Source organism: Callithrix jacchus, chromosome 17 (assembly GCF_049354715.1).
Source record: "Callithrix jacchus isolate 240 chromosome 17, calJac240_pri, whole genome shotgun sequence".
NCBI lineage: Eukaryota > Metazoa > Chordata > Mammalia > Primates > Cebidae > Callithrix > Callithrix jacchus.
In genome coordinates, this window is record NC_133518.1 from 1,076,559 (window position 1) to 1,101,911 (window position 25,353).

A 25,353-nucleotide genomic window follows, 5' to 3' on the forward strand; every position below is an offset into this window, starting at 1 on the left:
AAATAAACAAATGAGATCTAATTAAACTTAATAACTTCTGTACAGCAAAAGAAACTATCATCAGAGTGAACCAGCAAGCAACAGAATGTGGAACAATGTTTGCAATCTACCAAAGTGACAAAGGCTAATATCTAGAATCTACAAAGAACTAAAGCAGATCTACAAGAAAAAAAAGAAACAATCCCATTCAAAAGTGGGTGAAAGATATGAACAGACACTTTTCAAAAAAAGATTTATGAGGCCAACAAACATATAAAAAAATGCTCATTGTCACTGGTTATTAGAGGAATGCAAATCAAAACCACATTAAGATACTATCTCACGCCAGTTAGAATGACAATTATTAAAAAATCTGGAGACAACAGAGGCTGGAGAGGATGTGGAGAAGTAGGAGCACTTTTACACTGTTGGTGGGAATGTAAATTAGTTCAAGCATTGTGTAAGACAGTGTGGCAATTCTTCAAGGATCTAGAAATAGAAATTCCATTTGACCCAGCAATCCCTTTACTGAGTATATACACAAAGGATTATAAATTATTCTATTATAAAGAAACATGCATAGGTATGTTCATTGTGTCACTGTTTACAATAGGTCTTCCAGCAAAGACATAGAACCAACTCAAATGCCCATTGATTATACACTGGACAAAGAATATATGGCACATATACATGAGGAATACTATGCAGCCATAAAAAATAATGAGTTCATGTTTTTTGCAGGGACTTGGATGAATCTGGAAACCATTATTCTCAGAAAACTGACACAAGAACAGAAAAGCAAATACCACATGTTATCACTCATAAGCGGATGTTGAATTATGAGAACACACGGACACAGGGAGGGGAACATCACACACTGGGGTCTTGGGGGTTGGAGAGCTAGGGGAGGAACAGTGGCTGTGGGGAAGATGGGGAGGGATAACATTAGAAGAAATGCTTGAGGTAGGTGATGGGGAGATGGAGATGGCAAATCACCATGGCATGTGTGTACCTATGCAACAATGCTCAAATCTGCACATGTACCCCAGAACTTAAGGTACAATTAAAAAAAAAAAGAAAGTCATTATTTCCCTTTTCCAGCTTACTTTTTTTCTGGAGCAACTGATCCCTATCTTAATACATTAATTTATAAGCAATAAGCATCTCCTTTCCTGACTCGAATCCCCTGCAGCTCTTCACACACTACCAAAGGTTCAAATTGCATTAATTTAGATTCCCAATTCTCACAAAGGCCAGTTCCCCAGGACTACCCAATCACCAAGGAGAAGAACTGGGGGAGTTTCCATCCTGGGATGTGGGACGTTTCTGAGCTTCCAGTTCTGTTCTTGCAGCCAAAAATTGGCATACTTTCATTTTTGAATCCTGTTTGTGTACCAAGAATATTCTGTGTGGGAAATGCACTAGGGAAGAAGAAAAGACACACACACACGCACACACACACAAAATACTGTTATAGGTAAACAGTTTTTATCCTAAGTATATGGCAATACAGATATAATAAGCCAATCATATGATATGCAAATAATATAATAAGCAAATTGCAATGGGAAGGGGAGAAGGGAAAATATATATGTATATATATTTACACTCACTAGACTATGGAGGATTCGTCACCAGACCAGGAAGCAACAGCCTGGACACTAGAGTTAGCCACTCAACCGTGTACAGATGAGGAGAGGTCTCATGAAACTTGAGCTCAGTCTGGGACCTTAGCTCTTTTTGTAACGAGTTATTTGGCTAGAGGTCCAGTCATGGGAGCCCTTCAATACTGGTCTCAAGGGACACAGAAATGTCCATTTGTTTTTGTAATTGTAATAGATCAAAATAGAGATTATTCTGAAATGGTGCTGGATGAATGGCTCTAGGGGCTCACAAAACCTGTTCCAGAACTCAATGATCATTATTTGTGTCCACGTTCAAATGAGATCAAATTTAATATTTTACTTTTTTTCCACAGGTGTCTCCCTGTGAAGATAGCCAGTCAGGCCAATGATGCCCCTTGATGGGTTCAATTTGTTTATCTCTTTTTACAAAAGGCAAAAGAGCATCATGCAACCAATCATGGCCAGCAATGGGCTGGTGTAAATGTGGACATAAAGAAGCTCTCATAGACAAGAACCTGAGATAATCAGAGTGAGCACAGGAAGCTGACCTCAGTATGGAGACACCCTTGGACTCTATTCTATACCCAAGGGAATTTGGTCTGTGTCACGTTGGAACAAGCTATAGTGTAGATAACTATGTAACAACTGACAGATAAATCAAGGGACCAAAAAATAAGAAAATGTAATTATATGATTTCTGAATTTAGGTTTAAGTCTCAGCAACACTAAGGTGCTAGAGTGGTGGAGACAGCCTGGAGCATGCTCAGAAAGCAGGTTGTGCAGAGAGAGAGGCTATTTATTTCCCCCTTTAAGTTTCTTAAAAGTCTTACATTTGAAGTAATTCTGCAAATTCAGTGATTCAAAAATGTCTGGAGACAAAAAATCCATTACAGTGAGGAGTATCACTATATGGATGAAGGTCAAGGGATCAGGTGACCATGAGGCTTAGACCTTTGACCCAGAGTATGAAGATGGGGAAGAACAACAAAAAAAGCTGTTGGCTAAGATTACAATGCCAGCTGAAGAACAAACAACTTTTTTTTTTTTTTTTTTGAGACAGAGTTTATTCTTGTTCCCCAGGCTGGAATGCAATGACTTGATCTCACTTCACCACAACCTCTGCCTCTCAGGTTCAACTGATTCTCCTGCCTCGGCCTCCCAAGTAGCTGGGGATACAGGGATGCACCAGCACACCCAGCTAATTTTGCATTTTTAGTGGAGATGGTGTTTCACCATGTTGGTCACGCTGATCTTGAACTCCCAGCATCAGGTGATCCACCCGCCTTGGCCTCCCAAAATGCTGGGATTACAAGCGTGAGCCACTGCACCTGGCCAAGAACACTTTTAGTAGCATATGTGAAAAGTAAACTTATCTTAATGGCATCGAAAAAAAACATATTTTGTATAACTGGAAAATAATTATAGATCTCACATCAGTGATTATTGAAAAGTTGTCAAATTATTATTATTATTTTATCCATTTGTTATTGATAAAACCTATTATATTAATTTCTGATAACTCAGCCCTTATATTATTTTCTACAAAAATATTTGCAAGACCAGCACATTTACAATGTTGCCTGCATAGGGTGCAGACTATCTATATTTCTCATGCACCTAGAACTCCTGTTTGAGAAATCATATCTTTATTGCTCTGCATTCTCTCATTTTATATTCCATCGCCAAACAGTGACAGACACATAAAATTAATATTATTTGTTCAGTTAATAAACAAAAGTATTTGCTAATGTGGAAAGATCACTAAAGCAAACAATTTTTTAAATCTATTTGGGTACTCATGCTCCAACACTTCAATGCATTTTATTCTTTATGTATCTTCCACATTTTTGAAATCTTGAGATTATACTGGACTCACTGTGATTATTTATTTATTGTTTTTTTATTGTACTTTTTAAGTTCTGGGGAACATGTGTAGATTTTGCAGGATTGTTACATAGGTACACACATGCCATAGTGGTTTGCTGTCTCCATCCTCCTGTCACCTACATCAGGCATTTCTCCCAGAGTTAACCCTCCCCAACCTCCCCTCCCCCTACTGTCCCTTCCCTAGCCTCCCGCCCCCAATATACCCCAGTGTGTGATGTTCCCCTCCCTGTGCCCATGTATTCTTGTTGTTCAAAAACTGTCTATGAGTGAGAATATGCAGTGTTTGCTTTCCTGTTCTTGTGTCAGTTTTCTGAGAATGATGGTTTCCAGATTCACCTATGTCCCTACAAAGGACATGAACTAATTACTTTTTATGGCTGCATAGTATTCCATGGTGTATATGTGCCAAATTTTCTTTGTTCAGTCATCATTGATTGGCATTTGAAGCTCTTTGCTATTGTAAACAGTGCCACAATGAACATAAGTGTGCATGTCTCTTTATAATGGAACTATATACAATCTTCATGTGGTGGATTACATTTATAGACTTGCATATGTCAAACGAGTTGCATCCCCAGGATGAAGCCTACTTAATCATGATGGATTAGCCTTTTGATGTGCTGTTGCAATCGGTTTGCCAGTATTTTATTGAAGATTTTTGAATCGATGTTTATCATTCATATCAGCCTGAAGATTTCTTTTATTGTTGAATCTCTGCTGCGTTTTGGTATTAGAGTGATGTTGGTCTCACAAAATGATCTGCGAAGAATTTCCTCTTCTTGTATTATTTAGAATAGTTTCAGAATGAGTGGTACCTTCTCCTCTTTTTACGTCTGGTAGAATTCCGCTATGAACCCATCTGGACCTGGAATTGTTATAGTTTGTAGGCTATTAATTGCTGCCTCAAATTCAGCCCTTCCTTGTTACTTGTCTATTCAGGGTTTCAATTTATTCCTTTTTAGGCTTGGGAGGGTTCAAATTCCCAGGAATTTACTCATTTCTCCCAGATTTACTGGTTTATGTGCATAGAGTTGTTTTTAGTAATCTCTGATTTTACTTTGTATTTCTGTGGAATCTGTGGTGATATTCCCTTTATCGATTTTTATTGCATTTATTCAATTCTTCTCTCTTTTCCTTTTTATTAGTCTGAGTATTGGTCTATTTTGTTGATCTTTTAAAAAAAAAGCAGCTCCTAGATTTATTGATTTTTTTGAAGCGTTTTTCTGTGTCTCTATCTCTTTCAGTTCTGTTCTGATCTTAGCTACTTCTAGTCTTCTGCTAGCTTTTGAGTTTTTTTGATCTTGCACTTCTAGCTCTTTCAATTTCGATGATAGGGCGTCGATTTTTTATCTTTCCTCACTTCTCATGTGGGCATTTATTGCTATAAATTTCCCTCTAGGCACTGCTTTAAATGTGTCCCAGAGATACTGTTGCATTGTGTCTTCATTCTGATTGGCTTTGAAGAACATCTTTATTTATGCCTTCATTTTATTGTTTATCCAGTCGTCATATAGGAGCCGCATATTCAGTTTTCATGCATTTGTGCTGTTTTGAGTGAGTTTCTTAATCCTGGGTTCTAATTTAATTGCATTGTGGTCTGAGAGACTGTTTGTTATAATTTCCATTCTTTTTCATTTGCTGAGGAGTGATTTACTTCCAATAATGTGGTCAATTTTAGAGTAAGTGCCATGTGGTGATGAGAAGAACGAATATTCTGTGGATTTGGAGTGGACCATTCTGTAGATGTCTATTAGGTTCACTTGCTTCAGATCTGAGTTCAAGATATAAATATCCTTGTTGATTTTCTGTCTCATTAATCTGTCCAGCATAATCAGTGGATTGTTAAAGTCTCCCACTATTATTGTGTGGGAGTCTAAGTTTTCTTCTAGGTCATTAAGAATTTGTTTTATCTATCTGAGTGCTCCTGTATTGGGTGCATATATATTTAGGATAGTTATCTCTTCTTGCGTTGACCTTTTACTATAGTGTAATGCCCTTCTTTGTCTCTTGGATCTTTGTTGGGTTAAAGTCCATTTTATCAGACTACAATTGCAACCCCTGTGTTTTTTTTTTTTTCTCTTCATTTGCTTGGTAAATATTCTTCCATCCCTTTATTTTCAGTCTATGTGTGTCTTTGCACAAGATGAATCTCCTGAATACAGCGCACTAATGGGTCTTGACTTTTTATCCAATTTGCCACTCTGTGTCTTGATTGGGGCATTCGGGCTGTTTACACTTAATGTTAATATTGTTATGTGTGAATTTGATATTGCCATTTTGTTACTGGCTGGTTGGTTGTCTGTTATTTGGTACAGTTTCTTCATTGCATCATTGATCTTTACCTTTGGCATATTTCTGCAGTGGCTGATACTGATTGTTCCTTTCTTTGTTTAGTCCTTCGTTTAGGAACTCTTATAAGGCAGGTGGATATGAAATTCTGTGTTGAAAGTTCTTTTTTTTGAAGATGTTGAACATTGGCCCCCTCTTATGCCTTGTAGTTTCTGCTGAGAGATCTGCTGTGTGTCTGATGAACTTCCCTTTATGAGTGACCTGACCTTTCTCTCTAGCTGCCCTTAGCATATTTTCCTCCATTTCAAACCTGGTGAATCTATCAATTATGTGCCTTGGGTTGCTCTTCTTGAGAAGTATCTTTTTGGTGCATTCTGTATTTTCTGTATTTGAATGTTCACCTACCTTGCTAGGTTGGGGAAGTTCTCCTGGATAATATCCTGAAGAGTTTTCCAGCTTGGATTCATTCTCCCAGTCACATTCAGGTAAACCAATCAAGTGTAGATTAGGTCTTTTCACATAATCCCATATTTCCTGGAGGCTTAGTTCATTCCTTTTCACACTTAAAAAAATTTTTTTTTGCTAATCTTGTCTTTTCATTTTATTTCATTGGGTTAATCTTCAATCTCTGATATCTGTTCTGCTTGATCAATTCAGCTATTGAAACTTGTGTATATTTGCAAAGTCCTTGTGCTGTGTTTTCCAGTTCCATCAAGTTGTTTACAATTTTTTCTAAGATAGTTATTCTAGCTAGCATTTTGTCTAACTTTTTTAACGTTTAAGTTTCTTTCCATTGGGTTAGAACATGTTCTTTTAGCTCAGAAAAGTTTGTTATTACCCACCTTCTGAAGCCTGCTTTTGTGTGTGTGTGCATGTGAAAATTATCTCATTCATTAGATGTCTTTTTGTTTAATTGTACTTTGCATTCTGGGGTACATGTGCAGATTATGCAGCATTGTTGCATAGGTACACACATGGCAATGTGGTTTGCTGCCTCCATCCCCCCATCACCCACCTCTGGCATTTCTCCCCATATTATCCCTCCCTGACCTCCTTAACCCCTGACTGTCCCTCCCTTGGACCCCACCACAAACCCCAGTGTGTAATGCTCCCCTCCCTGTGTCCATGTGTTCTTATTGTTCAACACCCAGCTATGAGTGAGAACATGCAGTGTTTGATTTTCTGTTCTTGTGTCAGTTTTCTGAGAATGATGGTTTCCAGATTCATCTATGTTCCTACAAAAGACAGGAACTCAACATGTTTTATGGCTGTGCAGTATTCCATGGTGTATATGTGCCACATTTTCCTTCTACAGTCTATTTTCAATGGGCATTTGGGTTGTTTCTAGGTCTTTGTTATTGTAAACAGTGCCACTATGAACATATGTTTGCATGTGTCTTTATAATAAAATAATTTTAATTTTTTGGATATATACCAAGTAATGGGATTGTGGGATCAAATGGAATTTCTATTTCTAGGTCCTTAAGGTGTGCCACACTGTCTTCCCCAGTGGTTGAACTAGTTTATACTTCCACCAACAGTGTAAAAGTGTACATATTTCTCCACATCCTCTCCAGCATCTGTTGTCTCCAGATTTTTTAATGATCACCATTCTTTTTTTTAATTGCATTTTAGGTTTTGGGGTACATGTGCAAAACATGCAAGATTTGCTGCCTTCCTACCCTTCACCTATATCTGGCATTTTTCTCCATGTTATCTCTCCCCAACTCCCCACCCGCCGTTGTCCCTCCCCTATTCCCCCTAACAGACCCCAGTGTGTGATGCTCCCCTCCCTGTGTCCATGTGTTCTTATTGTTTAACACCCACCTATGAGTGAGAACATGCAATGTTTGATATTCTGTTCTTGTGTCAGTTTGCTGAGAATGATGATCTCCAGGTTCATTCCTGTCCCTACAAAGGACATGAGCTCATCATTTTTGATGGCTGCATAATATTTCATGGTGTATATGTGCCACATTTTCCCTGTCCAGTCTACCTTCAATGGGCATTTGGGTTGGTTTCAGGTCTTTGCTATTGTAAACAGTGCTGCAATGAACATTCGTGTGCATATGTCCTCATAGTAGAATGATTTATAATCCTTTGGATATACACCCAGTAATGGGATTGCTGGGTCAAATGGAATTTCTATTTCTAGGTCCTTGAGGAATCGCCACACTGTCTTCCACAATCGTTGAACTAATGTATACTCCCACCAGCCGTGTAAAAGTGTTTCATTTCTCCACATCCTCTCCAGCATCTGTTGTCTCCAGATGTTTTAATGATCGCCATTCTAACTGGCGTGAGATAGTATCTCAATGTAGTTTTCATTTGCATTTCTCTAATGACCAGTGATGATGAGCATTTTTTCATATGTTCGTTGGACTCAGTTATGTCTTCTTTGGTAAAGTGTCTGTTCATATCCTTTGCCCACTTTTGAATGGGCTTGTTTGTTTTTTTCCTGTAAATCTGTTTTAGTTCTTTGTAAATTCTGGATATCAGCCCTTTGTCAGATGGGTAAACTGCAAACATTTTTTCCCATTCTGTTGGTTGCTGATTCACTCTAATGACTGTTTCTTTGCCGTGCAGGAGCTGTGGAGTTTGATGAGGTCCCATTTGTCTATTTTGGCTTCTGTTGCCAATGCTTTTGGTGTTTTGGTCATGAAGTCCTTGCCTACTCCTATGTCCTGAATGGTTTTGGCTAGATTTTCTTCTAGGGTTTTTATGGTGTTAGGTCTCATATTTAAGTCTTTAATCCCTCTGGAGTTCATTTTAGTGTAAGGTGTCAGGAAAGGGTTCAGTTTCTGCTTTCTGCACATGGCTAGCCAGTTTTGCCAACACCATTTATTAAACAGGGAATCCTTTTCCCATTGCTTGTTTTTGTCAGGTTTGTCAAAAATTGTATGGTTGTAGACGTGTTGTGTTGCCTCTGAATGATCACCATTCTAACAGATGTGAGATGGTGTCTCAATGTGGTTTTTATTTGCATTTCTCTAATGACCAGTGATAATGAGCATTTTTTTATGTTTGTTGGCCTAATATATGTCTTCTTTGGAAAAGTGTCTGTTCATATTGTTCACCCATTTTTGAGTGGCTTTGGTATTTTTTTTTCTTGTAAATCTGTTTTTGTTATTTGTAGATTATAGTTATTAGCCCTTTGTCAGATGGGTAGATTGCAAAAATATTTTCCCATTCTGTTAATTGGTTTCTTGTTCAGTCTAATGATTGTTTCTTTTGCTGTACAGAAGCTCTGAAGTTTAATTAGGTCCATTTGTCTATTTTGGCTTTTGTTGCCAATGCTTTTGGTGCTTTAGTCATTAGGTCCTTGCCTATGCCTATATTTTGAATGATATTGCCTAGGTTTTCCTCTAGGATTTTTATGGTGTTAGGTCTTATGTTTAAATTTTTAATCCATCTGGAGTTAATTTTAGTGTTAGGTGTCAGGAAAGGGTCCAGTTTCTGCTTTCTGTACACTGCTAGCTGGTTTTCCCAATATTAAACAGGGAATTCTTTCCCCATTGCTTGTTTTTGTCACGTTAGTCAAAAATCAGATGGTTGTAGATGTGTGGTATTTCTTCCAAGGCCCCTGTTCTGTTTCATTGGTCTATATCTCTGTTTTGGTATTACTACCATGCTGTTTTGATTACTGTAGCTTTGTAGTATAGCTTAAAATCAGGTAGCGTGATGCCTCCAGATTTGTTCTTCTTGCTTAAGATTGTCTTTTCTATGGGGGCTCTTTTTTGGTTCCATTTGAAGTTTAAGGCGTTCTTTTCCCAGTTTTGTGAAGAAGGTCTTTGGTAGCTAGATGGGCACAGCATTTATAGCATTGAATCTATAATTTACTTTGAGCAGTATGGTCATTTTCAAGTTATTGGTTTTTCCTAACCATGAGCATGGAATGTTTCTCTATCTGTTTGTGTCCTCTCTTATTTTGTTGAGCAGAGGTTTATAGTTCTCCTTGAAGATGTCCTTTACATCCTCTGTTAGTTGTATTCCTAGGTATTTTATTCTTTTTGTAGCAATTGTGAATGGGAGTTCACTCATGATTTGTCTCTCTGTTAGTCTGTTATTAGTGTATAGAAATGCTTGTGATTTCTGCACATTGATTTTGTATCCTGAGACTGTTGAAGTTGCTTATCAGTTTAAGGAGATTTTGGTCTGAGATGATAGGGTCTTCTAAATATTCAATTATGTAATCTGCAAATTGAGACAGTTTGACTTCATCTTTTCCTAATTGAATACATTTTATTTATTTTTTTCTTCCCTAATTGCTCTGGCTAAAACTTTCAATACTATATTGAATAGGAGTGGTGAGAGAGGGCATCCTTGTCTAGTGCTGGATTCAAAGGGAATGCTTCGAGTTTTTGCCAGTTCAGTATGGTATTGGCTGTAGGTTTGTTGTAATTAGCTTTTAATATTTTAAGATATGTTCTTTTCATACTTGGTTTATTGAGAGTTTTAAACATAAAGGGCTGTTGAATTTTGTCAAAGGCCTTCTCTGCGTCTATTGAGATAATCATGTGGTTTTTGTCTTTGTTTCTGTTTATGTGGTGGATTACATTTGCAGACTTGTGTATGTTGAAACAGACTAGCATCCTTGGGATGAACTTTACGTGAATGTGATGGACAAGATTTTTGATGTGCTGTTGCAATTGGTTTGCAGTATTTTATTGAAGATTTCTGCATCTATGTTCATCATGGATATTGTCCTCGAGTTTTCTTTTTTTGTTTAGTCTGCTGCATTTGGTATCAGGATAACGTTGGTCTCATAAAATGATTTGGGAAAAATCCCCTCTTTTTGTATTGTTTGGAATAGTTTTAGAAGGAATGGTACCAGCTCCTCTTTGTATGTCTGGTAGAATTCAGCTGGGAACCCATTTGAACCCGGACTTTTTTTGATTGGTAGGCTATTAATTGCTGCCTCAACTTCAGCCCTTGTTATTGGTCTGTTCAAGGTTCCGACTTCTTTTAGGTTTGGGAGGGTGCACGTCTCCAGGAATTTATCCATTTCTTCCAGGTTTACTCGTTTATGTGCATAGAGTTGTTTGCAGTAATCTCTGATTGTAGTTTGTCTGTAGTTTGTCTTCTTGCAGAGTCAGTGGTGATATCCCCCTTATCGTTTTCATTGCATCTATTTGATTATTTCCCTTTTGTTTTTTCTTATTAATCTGGCTAGCTGTCTGTCTATTTTGTTGCTCTTTTCAAAAAACTGGCTCCTGGATTTATTGATGTTTTAAAGAATTTTATATGTCTCTATCTCCTTCAGTTCTGCTCTGATCTTAGTTATTTCTTGTCTTCTGCTAGCTCTTGGGTTTTTTTTATCTTGCTCCTCTTGCTTTTTCAATGTTGATGATGGGGTACCAATTTTGGATCTGTCCTCTTTTCTCTGGTGGGCATTTATTGCTATAAATTTCCCTTTAGACACTGCTTTAAACATGCTCCAGAGATTCTGGTACATTTTATCTTCATTCTTGTTGGTTTCAAAGCACGTTTTTATTTCTGCCCTCATTTCATTGTTTATCCAGTTGACATTCAGAAGTCAGTTGTTCAGATTTCATGAAGTTCACAGTTCTGAGTTAGTTTCTGAATTCTGAGTTCTAATTTGATTGGACTGTGCTCTGAGAGGCTGTTTGTTATTATTTCTATTATTTTGCACTGGCTGAAGAGTGATTTACTTCCAATTATGTGGCCAGTTTTAGAGTAGGTGCTGTACGGGGCTGAGAAGAATGTATATTCTTTAGATTTCGGGTGGAGAGTTCCATATATGTCTATTAGGTTTTCTTGGTCCAGGTCTGAGTTCACGTCCTGGATATCCTTGTTAATTTTTTACCTTGTTGATCTGTCTAATATTGACAGTGAAGTGTTAAAATCTTCTACTACTATCCTGTGGGAGTCTAAGTCTCTTTGTAGGTCATTAAGAACTTGCTTTATATATTTGGGTGCTTATATATTTAGGATAGTTAGTTCTTTTTGTTGCATTAATCCTTTTATCATTATGTAATGCCCTTCTTTTTCACTTTTGATCTTTGTTGGTTTAAAGTCTATTTTATCAGAGACTAGGATTGCAACTCCTGCTTCTTTTTTGCTCCCCATTTACTTGATAAATCTTCCTCCATCCCTTTATTTTTAGCCTATATTTGTCCTTGCATGTGAGGTGGGTTTCCGGAATACAGCACATCGATGGGTTTTGACTTTTTATCCAGTTTGTCAGTCTTTGTCTTTTGATTCGGGCATTTAGTCCACTTACATTTAAAGTTAATATTGTTATGTGTGAATTTGATCCTGCCATTTTGATGATAGCTGGATGTTCTGCCTGTTAGTTGACACATTTTTTTTTTTTATTGTGTTGATGGTCTTTACTATTTGGTGTGTATTTAAAGTTGCTTGTACTGGTTGTTTCTTACCTTGTCTAGTGCTTCTTTCAGGAGCTCTTGTAAGGCAGGCCTGGTGGTTATGAAATCTCTCAGCAATTGCTTGTTTATAAAGGATTTTCTATCTCCTTCATTTATGAAGCATAGTTTGGCTGGATATGAAGTTCCAGGTTGAAAATTCTTTTCTGTAAGGATGCTGAATATTGGCCCCCACTCTCTTCTGTCTTGTAGGGTTTCTACTAGAGATCTGCTGTGACTCTTATGGGCTTCCCTTTGTGGGTGACCCGACCACCCTCTCTGGCTGCCCTTAGCATTTTTTTTCTTAATTTTAACCCTGGTGAATCTGACGATTATGTGCCTTGGGTTGCTCTTCTTGAGGAATATCTCTGTGGTGTTCTCTGTATTTCCTGGACTTGAATATTGGCCTGCCTTGCTAGGTTGGGGAAGCTCTCCTGGATAATATTCTGAAGAGTGTTTTCCAGCTTGGATTCATTCTCTCCATCACATTCAGGTGCACGTATCAAATGTAGATTAGGTCTTTTCATATAATTCCATATTTCTTGGAGGCTTTCTTCATCTCTTTTCACTTTTTTCTCTATTCTTGCTTTCTCATTTGATTGCATTGATTTGATCTTCAATCTCTGATATCCTTTCTTCTGTCTGGTCAAGTCAGCTATTGAAACTTATGTATACTTTATGAAGTTCTCATGCTGCATTTTTCAGCTCCTTCATGTTGTTTATATTCTTCTCTAAGCTGTTTACTCTAGTTAGCATCTCATCTAACATTTTCCCAAGGTTCTTAGTTTCTTTGCATTGCATTAGCACATGTTCTGTTAGCTCTGAGAAGTTTGTTATTACTCACTTTCTGAAGCCTGTTTCTGTCAATTCATCAGATTGATTCTCCATCCAGCTTTGATCCCTAGCTGGTGAGGAGCTATGATCCCTTGGAAGAGGAGGGGCGTTCTAGTTTTTGGTGTTTTCATCCTTTTTGTGCTGGTTTTCTCCCATCTTAGTGGCTTTATCTACCTTTGGTCTTTGTAGTTGGTGACTTTTGAATGAGATCTCTGAGTGGACATTCTTTTTGTTGATGTTCAAGAAATTTCTTTCTGCTTCTTCGTTTTAATTCTAACAGTCAGGCCTCTCTGCTGCAGGACTGCTGGAGGTCCACTCCAGACACTGCTCACCTGGGGATTACCCATGAGGACTGAAGAACAGCAAGGGTTGCCACTGGTTTCTTCCTCTGCTATTCATGTCCCAAAAGAGTACCCACCAGATGTCAGCCTGAGCTCTCCTTTATGAGGTGTCTCTTTGGGTATACAGGGATTGGGGAGTTGCTTGAGAAGACAGTCTGTCCCTTATAGGAGCTCAAGTGCTGTGCTGGGAGCTCCATTCTTCCATGAAGACTTGCTGGGCAGGTACTTTTAAGTCTGCTGCAGCTGAACTCATAACCACATCTTTTCCCAGGTGCTCTGTCCTAAGAAAGTTGGCTTTATTTATAAGTTTCTGTCATGCTGCCCTTCTTCATAGATAGCCTGCCCCTCACAGAGTAGACTAGTCACAGCCTGCCAGCAGAGGTGTTGCCACAAGCTCTGCCCAACTGCTGTGTGAACTGCCTTAGTAGTGGCAGACTGCCTTGGTAGTGGGGGATTCCCTTTCCCCCACTGAGCTGGAGTGTCCTGGGTCCAGCTGTGCTTGCTGTGAAACTCTCAATCAAGAGTGTTTCAGATTGCTTGTTTTGTGGGGGTGGTACCCCATGAGCCAGATCACCTGGCTGCCTGTCTCAGCCCCCTCCCTTTCAGTTAAATGGGTGGCTCTGTCTCCCAGGCATTCCAGGCACCAGTTGAAATGGCCACCCTTACTTGTGTACATGAGTTTCTGTGAGTCAACCGAGCACTGGCTGAAGCCACTGTCCTGAAAACTCATGGCACTTTTGGCCCAAGAATCTCCTAGTCTGTGTGCAGTAAAAACTTGTTTGGAAATTTGGTGAGCACTCACACTGTGTGCTGTTCTCACTGGGAACTGAACTTCAGAGCTGTTCCTATTTGGCCATCTTGAATCTTCCTTCTCTGAAGCCTTCTCAATTCATCAAACGTATTCTCCATCCTGTTTTGTTCCCTTGCTGGTGAGGAGTTTTGATCCATTGAAGGAGAAAAGGCACTCTGGTCTTTGATAATTTCATCCTTTTTTGCACTGGTTTCTTTTCATCTTCGTGTGTTTACCTACCTTTTATTTTTGAAGCTGGTGATTTTGGGTGTTGTCTCTGAGTGGACGTCCTTTCTGTTGATGTTAAAGCTATTTCTTTTTGTTTTTTAGTTTTTTTTCTAACAGTCAGTCCCCTCGGCTCTATGAGATGGTGTATTTTTCTATTGTTAAACTGGGGTCAGGGAGACAGTTGAGGAGGTAGTTTTTCCCTTGTCTACCTGAAGAGGCACTGTTGGGCATCCCCAGACTCAGCCTGGATGCTGTGTAGGCTTCCTCTGGCTTTTGTTAATGCAGCTGAGACTAGACCCACCTTCATAATAGTGGATGCCCTTCCCCCCATCAATCTCAATTGTTTTGAGTTGAGCTCTAACTAATGTGGTGACTGAGAAACTCTCAAGCAAGAGGGCTTCCATTTGGTCTTGTGGGGGTGGGACCTGCCAAGCTATATCACCTGTCTCCCTCCTTTAAACTCTCCTTCTTTCTGAGGGGCAGTGAGATCTGTCCCATAGGCACTCTCGATGCTGGCCAAAACCTCCACCAAGTTCTGTGCCAACAAAGTGTGGCACTGGGCCAGCTGGAGCTGTCCCTCAGATCTGTGCTGGGAGCTTGAGGTGCTTTTCAGTTTGGCGGCATTCTCCCAGACTGTGGACTGCAAAGGGCATGGGAGAAGCACAGTATCTAAACCAGAGTTCCCCCACTGTAATAATTTTGATCTCCCTATATTTCAGTAGCAGATTAATAATCTTGATCTTATCTCAAACCTTATATTCTGTTTGCCATGAATATGTTCTCACTATCTGGGATTAGAACATCAATCCATTTTTTCTGAAAAGTGGACAATATACTACAAAATCATTTAAAACCAGGGCATGTATTTGAAGCATACATAATAAGTGCCTATATATATACAAAAACAATAATTTATAACATACACTTGGCATAGGAGATTAAATTATATAAGAATTGATAAAGTGAATTAAAAGGGAGATGAGAACTGAAGAACTCTGTGCAGACAAAACCAGTTACACCTCATAGGTGATTTCAACCTTATGTAATAAAATTATTTGCAAACATAAGCAAAACTTGAGTTATTTCTTGCAAAGGCCTATATTAAAGAAAAGTAGAACTTAATCTCAAATAATCAAAAGTAGTCAACAAACTTATATAACTAGGAATTTTCCAATGAGGAAATAAACAAGAAATTTGGTAACAGCAACCAAGGAAATTTTTTTCTGCTTTTGCATATCCCCAGTAAACAATTTCCTCTGACACTTTGTCATCCAAACTGTAACTTATTTCTGTCTTGTGTTTTCTAAATTCCGAATTGCTTCTTACTCAAATAAACTCAAATTTAATTGTGCCTCAGTTTACTTTTTAAGAAGACAAAATAAACTATCTAGAAATAAATCTAAAAAAACTGTGTATAGCATATAATAACTACCATAGAAATTACCTGACATATATAAATGTGGAAATGAACAAATGAAAAATCATATTATTGTTTTGAGTAGAAAAACTCAGTATTGTCAGCATTAGTTGTTCTTGCTGATTGCTGGAGCTAAAAATTTAGAAATAAACCAAGTGCATAAGAAAGTGTCTTATTCTTCTCAGGCTTCTATGAAAAAATACCTTAGACTGGATAATGTAAAAACAGAAATGTGCTGCTCACAGACCTGGCGACTGAAATGTTAAAAATCAAGACATCACATATTCAGTGTCTTATGAGGCTTCTGTTTCTTACATGTGGAACTTTCCAGCTATTTCCTCACATGGCAGAAGAAGCAAGAATGTTCCTTTCAACCTCCATCCCATGGGCACTAATATAGTTCATTAGCATGCAGCCCTCCTGACTTAATCACTTTCTCAAAGGTCCCATAACTAATAGTATCACACGGAATCTATACGTGGATTAACTTTTACATATGAATGTAGAGGTTGAGGAACACAAATATTCAGACCACGGCAGAAAGTTAAACAACAGAAGCTGCAGTGGGCAGTATTATTAACATTTGGGAATTTGATGTTTCTATCACAAAAGTTAAAAGTGGTTTATTCTGACCAAGCAGAAGAAGGGATGTCAGAGGTTGAAGATTAACTAAATAAAATAAAACAAGAAGGCAAGATTAGAAAAAAAAGGGTAAAAAGGAATAAACATAGCCTCCAAGAAATGTGGGATTATGTGAAAAGACCTAACTTACATTTGATACGTGTACCTGAATGTGATGGAGAGAATGAATCCAAGTTGGAAAACACTCTTCGAGATATTATCAAGAGAAACTTCCCCAACCTAGCAAGGCAGGCCAATATTCAAGTCCAAGAAATACAGAGAACACCACAAAGATATTCCTCAAGAAGAGCAACCCCACGGCACATAATCGTCAGATTCACCAGGGTTGAAATGAAGGAGAAAATGCTAAGGGCAGCCACAGAGAAAGGTTAGGTCACCCACAAAGGGAAGCCCATCAGTCTCACAATAGATCTCTCAGCAGAAACCCTACAAGACAGAAGAGAGTAGAGGCCAATATTCAACATCCTTAAAGAAAAGAACTATCAACCTAGGATTTCATATCCTGCAAAACTAAGTTTCATAAGCAAAGGAGAAATAAAATTCTTTATGAACAAGCAATTACTCAGAGATTTTATTATGACCAAGCATGCTTTACAAGACCTCCTGAAAGTAGCACTAAACATAGAAAGGAACAACCAGTATCAGCCACTCCAAAAACTTACCAAATGCTAAAAAGCATTAACACAGTGAAGAAACTGCATCAACTAACAGGCAAAACAACCAGCTAACATCAAAATGGCAGGATCAAATTCACACATAACAATATTAACCCCGGCTGGGCGCAGTGGCTCAAGTTTGTAATCCCGGCACTTTGGGAGGTCAAGGCATGTGGATCACAAGGTCAGGAGATCGAGACCATCCTGGTCAACATGGTGAAACCCCGTCTCTACTAAAAATACAAAAAATTAGCTGGGCATGGTGGTGCATGCCTGTAATCCCAGCTACTCAGGAGGCTGCGGCAGGAGAATTGCCTGAACCCAGGAGGCGGAGGTTGTGGTGAGCCGAGATCGCGCCATTGCACTCCAGCCTGGGTAACAAGAGTGAAACTGCGTCTCAAAAAAAAAAAAACAAAAAAACAAAAAAAAATATTAACCCTAAATGTAAATGGGCCAAATGCCCCAATCAAAAGACACAGACTGGCAAATTGGATAAAAGGAAGAACCCATCAGTGTGCTGTATCCAGGAAACCCATCTCACATGAAAGAATACACATAGAGTCAAAAAAAGGGATGAAGGAAAATTTACCAAGCAAATGGAGAGCAAAAAAAAAGCAGGACTTGCAATCCTAGTCTCTGATAAAATAGACTTTAAACCAATAAAAATCAAAAGAGATAAAGAAGGACCTTACCTAATGGTGAAAGAATCAATGCAAAAAAGAGCTAATGATTCTAATATATATGCACCCAATACAGTAGGACCTAGATACATAAAGCAAGTTCTTAACGACCTACACAGAGACTTAGACTTCCATACTATAATAGTGGGAGACTTTAATACTCCACTGTCAATAAATATAAGACAGATCACTGAGACAGAAAATTAACAAGGATATCCAGGACCCTAACTCAGACCTGGACAAAGCAAACCTAATGGACATTTACAGAACTCTCCACCCCAAATCCACAGAATATACATTCTTCTTAGCACCACACCACACCTACTCTAACATTGACCACATAAGTGGAAGTAAATTACTTCTCAGCAAATGCAAAAGGATGGAAATTATAACAGTGTCTCAGACCACAGTGCAATCAAGTTAGAACTCAGAATCCAGAAACTAACTCAGAACCGCACAGCTTCATGGAAACTGAACAACTGGCTCTTGAATGTTGACTAGATTAACAATGAAATGAAGGCAGAAATAAAGATGTTCTTCTACACCAATAAAGAAGATAAAACGTACCAGAATCTCTAGGACACATTTAAAACAGTGTCTGGAGGAAAATGTATAGCAATAAATGCCCACATGAGAAGCAAGGAAGGATCTAAAATCCATGCCCTATTGTCAAAATTAAAAGAGCTAGAGGAGTAAGATCAAGAAAACATAAAAGCTAGCAGAAGACAAGAAATAACTAACATCAGAGCAGGATTGAAGAAGATAGAGACACAAAAATACCTTTCAAAAAATAAGTAAATCCAGAAGCTGGATTTTTTAAAAGATCAACAAAACAGGCAGACCACTAGCCAGATTAAGAAAAAAGAAAAGGGACTATAATCAAATAGATGCACTAAAAACTTATAAAGGGGATATCACCCGGGATTCCACAGAAATACGAAAACTCTATGCACATAAACCAGTAAACCTGGAAGAAATGGATAAATTTCTCCCAAGCCTAAACCAGTGAGAGGTCAAAACCCTGAATAGACCAATGACAAGGGCTGAAAGTGAGGCAGCAGTTAATAGACTACTCACCAAATTAAGCCCAAGTCCAGTTGGGTTCACAGCCAAATTCTACTAAACATACAAAAAGGAGCTGGTACCACTCCTTCTGAATCTATTCCAAACAATCCAAAAAGAGGGAATCCTTCCCAAATCATTTCATGAGACAAACATCATCCTGATTCCAAAACGAGGCAGAGACTCAACAAGAGAAGAAATCTTCAGGCCAATATCCACGATGAACATAGATGCAAAAATCTTCAATAAAATACTGGCCAACCGATTGTAACAGCACATCAAAAAGCTTATTCATCACAATCAAGTAGGCTTCATCCCAGGATGCAAGGTTGATTCATTATATGCAAGTCCATAAACATAATTCACCACATAAACAGACCACATGATTATCTCAATTGATGCAGAGAAGGTCTTTGACAAAATTCAACAGTGCTTTTTGCTAAAAGCTTTCAATAAACTAGGTATTGATGGAACCTAGCTCAAAATAATTAAAGCTCTTACAACAAACCAACAGCCAATATCATACTGAATGAGCAAAAACTGGAAGCATTCCCTTGAAATCTGGCACTAGACAAGAATGCCCTCTCTCACCACACTTATTCAGTATAGTATTGGAAGATCCAGCCAGATCAAGAAAAAGTGTAGGTGCTGCCGAATCGAGCACATGCAATGCCTGTCTCAGCTTTTCTATGGTTATTTTGTTATATGTTTTTTATAGGGAGAGGGTTGCGCTGTGTCGTTCGAGGCGAGTCTCAAAATTGTGACCTAACGATTCAATTAGGAAAGGAGAAAGTCAAATTGTCTCTATTTTCAGACAACATGATTGTATATTTAGAAGGCCCCATCGTCTCAGCACAAAATCTCCTTAAATTGATAAGTAATTTCAGCAAAGTCTCAGGGTATAAAATTAATGTGCAAAAATTACAAGCATTTCTATACACCAATAACAGACTTAAGGAGAGCCAAATCAAGAACAAAATGCCATTCACAATTGCTACAAAGAGAATATGATACCTAGGAATACAACTAACAAAAAATATACCTCTTCAAGGAGAACCTCAAACCACTGCTCAAGGAAATAAGAGAGGACACAAACAGATGGAGAAACATTCCATGCTCCTGGTTAGAAAGAATCAGTATCATGAAAATGGCCATACTGCCCAAAGTAATTTATTGATTCAATGCTACCCCATCAAGCTACCAATAATCTTCTTCACAAAACTGGAAAAAAACCACCTTAAACTTCATATGGAAGCAAAAGAAAACCCGCATAGCCAAGTTAATTCTAAGCAAAAAGTACAAAGCTGAAGACATCACATTACCTGACTTCAAACTATACTGCAAGCTTACAGTAATCAAAACAGCATGGTACTGGTACCAAAACAGAGATATAGACAAATGGAACAGAGCAGAGGCCTTGGAGGCAACTCCACACATCTACAACCATCTGATCTTTGAAAAACCTGACAAAAACAAGCAATGGGGAAAGGATTACCTGTTTAATAAATGGTGTTGGATAAACTGAACAGCCATGTGCAGAAAGCAGAAAGTGGACATTTTCCTGACACCTTACACTAAAATTAACTTCAGATGCATTAAAGACTTAAACATATGACCTAACGCCATAAAAATCCTAGAAGAAAATCTAGGCAAAACCATTCAGGATATAGATATAGGAAAGAATTTCATGACTAAAACACCAAAAGCATTGGCACCAAAAACCAAAATAGATAAATGGGACCCAATTAAACTCCACAGCTTCTTCACAGCAAAAAAAAAAAAAAAAAAAAAAAAAAAAGTCGTTAAAGTGAATCAGCAACTAACAGAATGGAAAAAATTTTTTGCAATCCCCTCATCTGACAAAGGGCTAATATCCAGAATCTACAAAGAACTAAAACAGATTTACAAGAAAAAAAAACAAAGAAACCCATTCAAAAGTGGGTGAAGGATATGAACTGACACATTTCAATAGAAGACATACATGAGGCCAACAAACATACGAAAAAATACTCATCATCACTGGTCCTTAGAGAAATGCAAATCAAAACTACATTGAGATACAATCTCACACCAGTTAGAATAACTATCATTAAAAAATCTGGAGACAACAGATGCTGGAGAGGATGTGGAGAAATAGGAACACTTTTACACTGCCGGTGGGAGTGTAAATTAGTTCAACCATTGTGGAAGACAGTGTGGCGATTCCTCAAGGATCTAGAAATAGAAATTGCATTTGACTCAGTAATCCCATTACTGGGTATATACCCAAAGGACAATAAATCATTCTATCATAAGGACACATGCACATGAATGTTCATTGCAGCACTGTTTACAATAGCAAAGACTTGGAACCAACCAAAATGCCCATCGATGATAGACTGGACAGGGAAAATGTGGCACATATACACCATGGAATACTATGCAGCCATAAAAACCGTTGAGCTCATGTTTTTTGTAGGGACATGGGTGAACCTGGAAACCATCATTCTCAGCAAACTGACAAGAACAAAAAATCAAACACCACATGTTCTCATTCATAGGCGAGTGTTGAACAATGAGAACACATGGACAGAGGGCGAGGAGCATCACACACTAGGGTCTGAGGTGGGGGAACTAAGGGAAGGAGAGCAGGGGGTGGGGAGTTGGAAAGGGATAACATGGGGAGAAATGCCAGATATAGATGATGGGGAGAAAGACAGCAAACCACATTGCCATGTATGTACCTATGCAACAATCTTGCACGTTCTTCACATGTACCCCAAAACCTAAAATGCAATAAAATAAATATATATAATAAATAAACAAAATTAGTAAATAAATATAAATAAGCATGTAAATATGAAAAAATGGTTTATTCTTTAAAAATTATATAAAACTAAAGTTTAATTAAATGCATATATGTGTATATATATATATACATATAGCAAAAAGCCAAGCTCTGAAAAGCTTAATTTCAACAGTTTGTAGCAGAATTTTGAGGCTTTTTTGGGATAGACAGAGCCCAAGAGATTCCTTCTGTGACATTTTCTGTAAAGTTTCTCACACTTCTACTCAATTTGAAAGTGGATAAATGTGTTTTCTCTGTTTTATTATTTAAAAAATTCATGGTAAAGAAGGCCTGTTTATATATGATTCTTTAATAATTATTAAGTCAGTGGTGTCCTGCTGAGGAAGGGCACAGAATCTCACGCTCACAGAAGCATGATCTTCTGTCAGATGGGAGCCTCCTCCCAGAGCCAGAGCTTCATCTTTCACATGTAATTAGAGGCTTTCACAGATATGCCTTCCTCTGAAGCCCTATCAGAGGCTTAGCCCTGAGAGTTTGACCAAAGAAGGTGACTAATGAGCATGAGACCTAGTACTCTGATGTACAGGGATTCTACCCTGTTAAATAGCTCTTCCCTGGCTCCAGAATCTTTTCCACGTATTCACAAACAAATACACGGAAAGATTGAGAAAAAGCTTTGATTCTCACTGCGAGACCTCTGTCTCACCAGCTTCTCTACAAGTGTAATGTTTTAACTATTGCTGAGAGACTTCATGTTAAGTATTTCTCTCTAACAACATAATTGAGAAGAGAATGGGCAAGAGTCGGATCATCCTGGAGGTCATGTCTAGGGTCTAGACCTGATCTATGTCTCAGATTTATGTAAATATTGGCAAATATAGATTCATCTCTAGATGCAGAAAAACACAAGGAGGATCCCCTGCTCCCAGAGAACATAAAAGATGAATTCAACGTTTTGTAAATCCAGCTTAATCTAAACCATGGGGCATTAAGTCTTTTCAGTAAAAAAGTAATAGTTTTCAATCACCTGAAGCAACTGAATTATGGCCTCAGACAGCTGGGTACTGAGAAGACGTGCTCCTCACTAGAATTCCATGGCTACATTGCAGAGGGTTGGGATAATTCCAAAGGATTCTTTTTATTTATATTTATATTTTTTATTTTTTTGAGATGGAGTTGTGCTCTGTCACCCAGGCTGGAAAGCTGTGGTTTGATCCCTGCTCACTGCAACTTCTGCCTTTGGGTTCACGCAATTCTCCTGCCTCAGCCTCCTGAGTAGCTGGGATTACAGGCATGTGCCCCCACTCCTGGCTAATTTTGTGTTTTTTGTAGTGATGGGGTTTCTCTATGTTAGTCAGGATGGTTTCTATCACCTGACTTTTTGATTCACGTGTCTCTGCCTCCCAAAGTTCTGGGATTACAGGCATGAGCCACTGCACCTGATCCAAAGGATTCTCTAGGGTAATAGGGAGACCAAATGGAAAAAATAAACCCAGTCATTGCCCTTCCATTGGGTCTAACTAATCTTACTCTTATCCTACCCCAAAATTATCACCAGACTCTTTACTGGGGTGTGCCAGGAGTAATTCAGAAAGAACAGAGGTTATTCAAGCCCATCTATTTCTTATAGCACCTGAGGTCTAAGTATTTCACTCCCCACGTTTTAGATTTTCTTTTTTAGGGTTTCTGGAAAATTTTATTCATACTTCTGTAAAAGCTGCAACCAGGATTGCCTCTGGTTAATCACATCAGTTTGGAGGAGTTACCCTTTTCTTGCAACATTAAAGGTCCCAAATTAGAAAGCAATACATTGGCATGGTGAAGTAAAGGGTAAACTTTAATGTTTATTTATAGAAGGCTGCAAGATATGAAATTCCACATAGAAACGAGAAGCCCAGCCAGAGGACAAGCTTCATACAGTATGTATAGTTGGAACTGTTCAAGTATAATTTCAGTGTAAAAAGTGCTACAATAACAAACCACATTTAGAGTGTTTTGTAGAGAAATAAGAAGACGAAATACCAAAGGGCACACAACAATTTTATGCCTCAGCTACATGATCTAAAAGTTAAAGGTCGCAGGAGCTCCATCCTGAACTTGGAAGGTATAGCCTTCAGAGACAGTTTCTGGCACAATATTTTGATCTTTCTCTTCCACTACAGAGAAATACTTCTCAATTAAGTTTAACGAAGCCTTATACACGGACTCATTTTCTTGGCTTTCTAGAGCTTCAGTTTTGTCTAAGCCTCCACATTCTTCAATCATTATACTCAGTTTCTCCATTCCACCTAGTTTCTCAATAGCCTGAAAGATATTTGAAATGGCATCCACGATAACCAGAATAATCTTGGTATCTTTTGCAGTTCAGAGGTTCATCAATAGCTCTATTATGCTGCAATGAATGAGGTACACAATCTGTTTAACTTTCCCACCACAGGTATAGTTGTTCACGGCCCATACAGCTTCCTTTTTTGTCTTAAAATCTGCCTTAGAGGGAACAATGACAAGGAATGTGACTAATCCATGATTCGCAACTTGCTGTATCTGATTCTGATGGCCAGCTGTGATGTTTGACATTGTCCATGTAGCTTCCTTCTGAATGTTAGTTTTGGGGTTGGTAAGCAGACTGGGAAAGACAGCAAGTGCTCCTGCATTGATCAGAACTTGAGTCTGTTCCTCTGTTTTTTTGTGTATGTTTTTGTCTGCTTTGTTGAAAATTTACTGCTTTTATTTGGCTTTATTTCTGATTTATCTATTCTGTTTCTGAAAATAAGAAAAACATGTTATGCAAAAGGTGAATCTATGTATCTCCTAAGAAGTCCACATTTTATAAGCCTCATTCTTCACACCCCACACAAAATATACAGAAATCTAGAAAACAAAAGTTAGAGATAAAATTATAGAAACATGCTGTAAAGTTGTTTACAACTCTCTGCTTTCCCCTGAGAGCCCCTTGAGGTCATGGGGTGCTGCTTTCCAGGACACACTTTCTCAGTCACTGCTCAGGTAGGCACCTGAGCCTGGGCTGGGGAAAGTTTTGTCCTGTGACGACTCTTCTTATGTCCTCAATTACACTCCACAGACTCTGCCTGCCAGCGTGTGTTTAAATACCTCACACTTGCCATCCCTGGGTAGGGACCAGACTATTCTACCTCTGTGAAGATCAAAGTGAGAAGGAGGAGGAGAGAAGATGGACACAAAGAAAAAGAACCAGAGAAACAGTGAATAAAGAAGAGTCAGGAAAGCCAGGTTCAGTGGTTTAACCAGGCAAGACTCTGTCTAATAATAAATAAATAAATAAATAAAGAGTTGGGGAGAACTAAAGAAGGTAAAATAAAGAATGAAGGTGGTGTGGGTGAGAATGAACATAAAAAGACAAAAAGAGTGAGAGATGGTGACCTGAGAATGGAATAGAGAAACTAAAATAGAAAAAAAGAGGAATCAGCAATGAGATGGAGGGAGCAGAATAGAGGAGGGGGCTCTCCACAAACAGAGGCAGTTGGCACAACAGAGGGTGCATCACATACTTGCCAGATGCTTTTTTTATTTTCCAGTTACTTTTTCTTTTAAATTTGTGTCATATTTAGTGAAGCTGTCAATGTTTTTAAAAATCTTCTCATGTACTAAAAATATTCTTTGATGTTTAGTCAATAACATTCAGAATTTAAATATGCCCTTGGAAAAATATTGATTTTTAAATTAACAGAAACCATTCAGTAAAACTAGTTAGTCTAATACACAACAGCTTC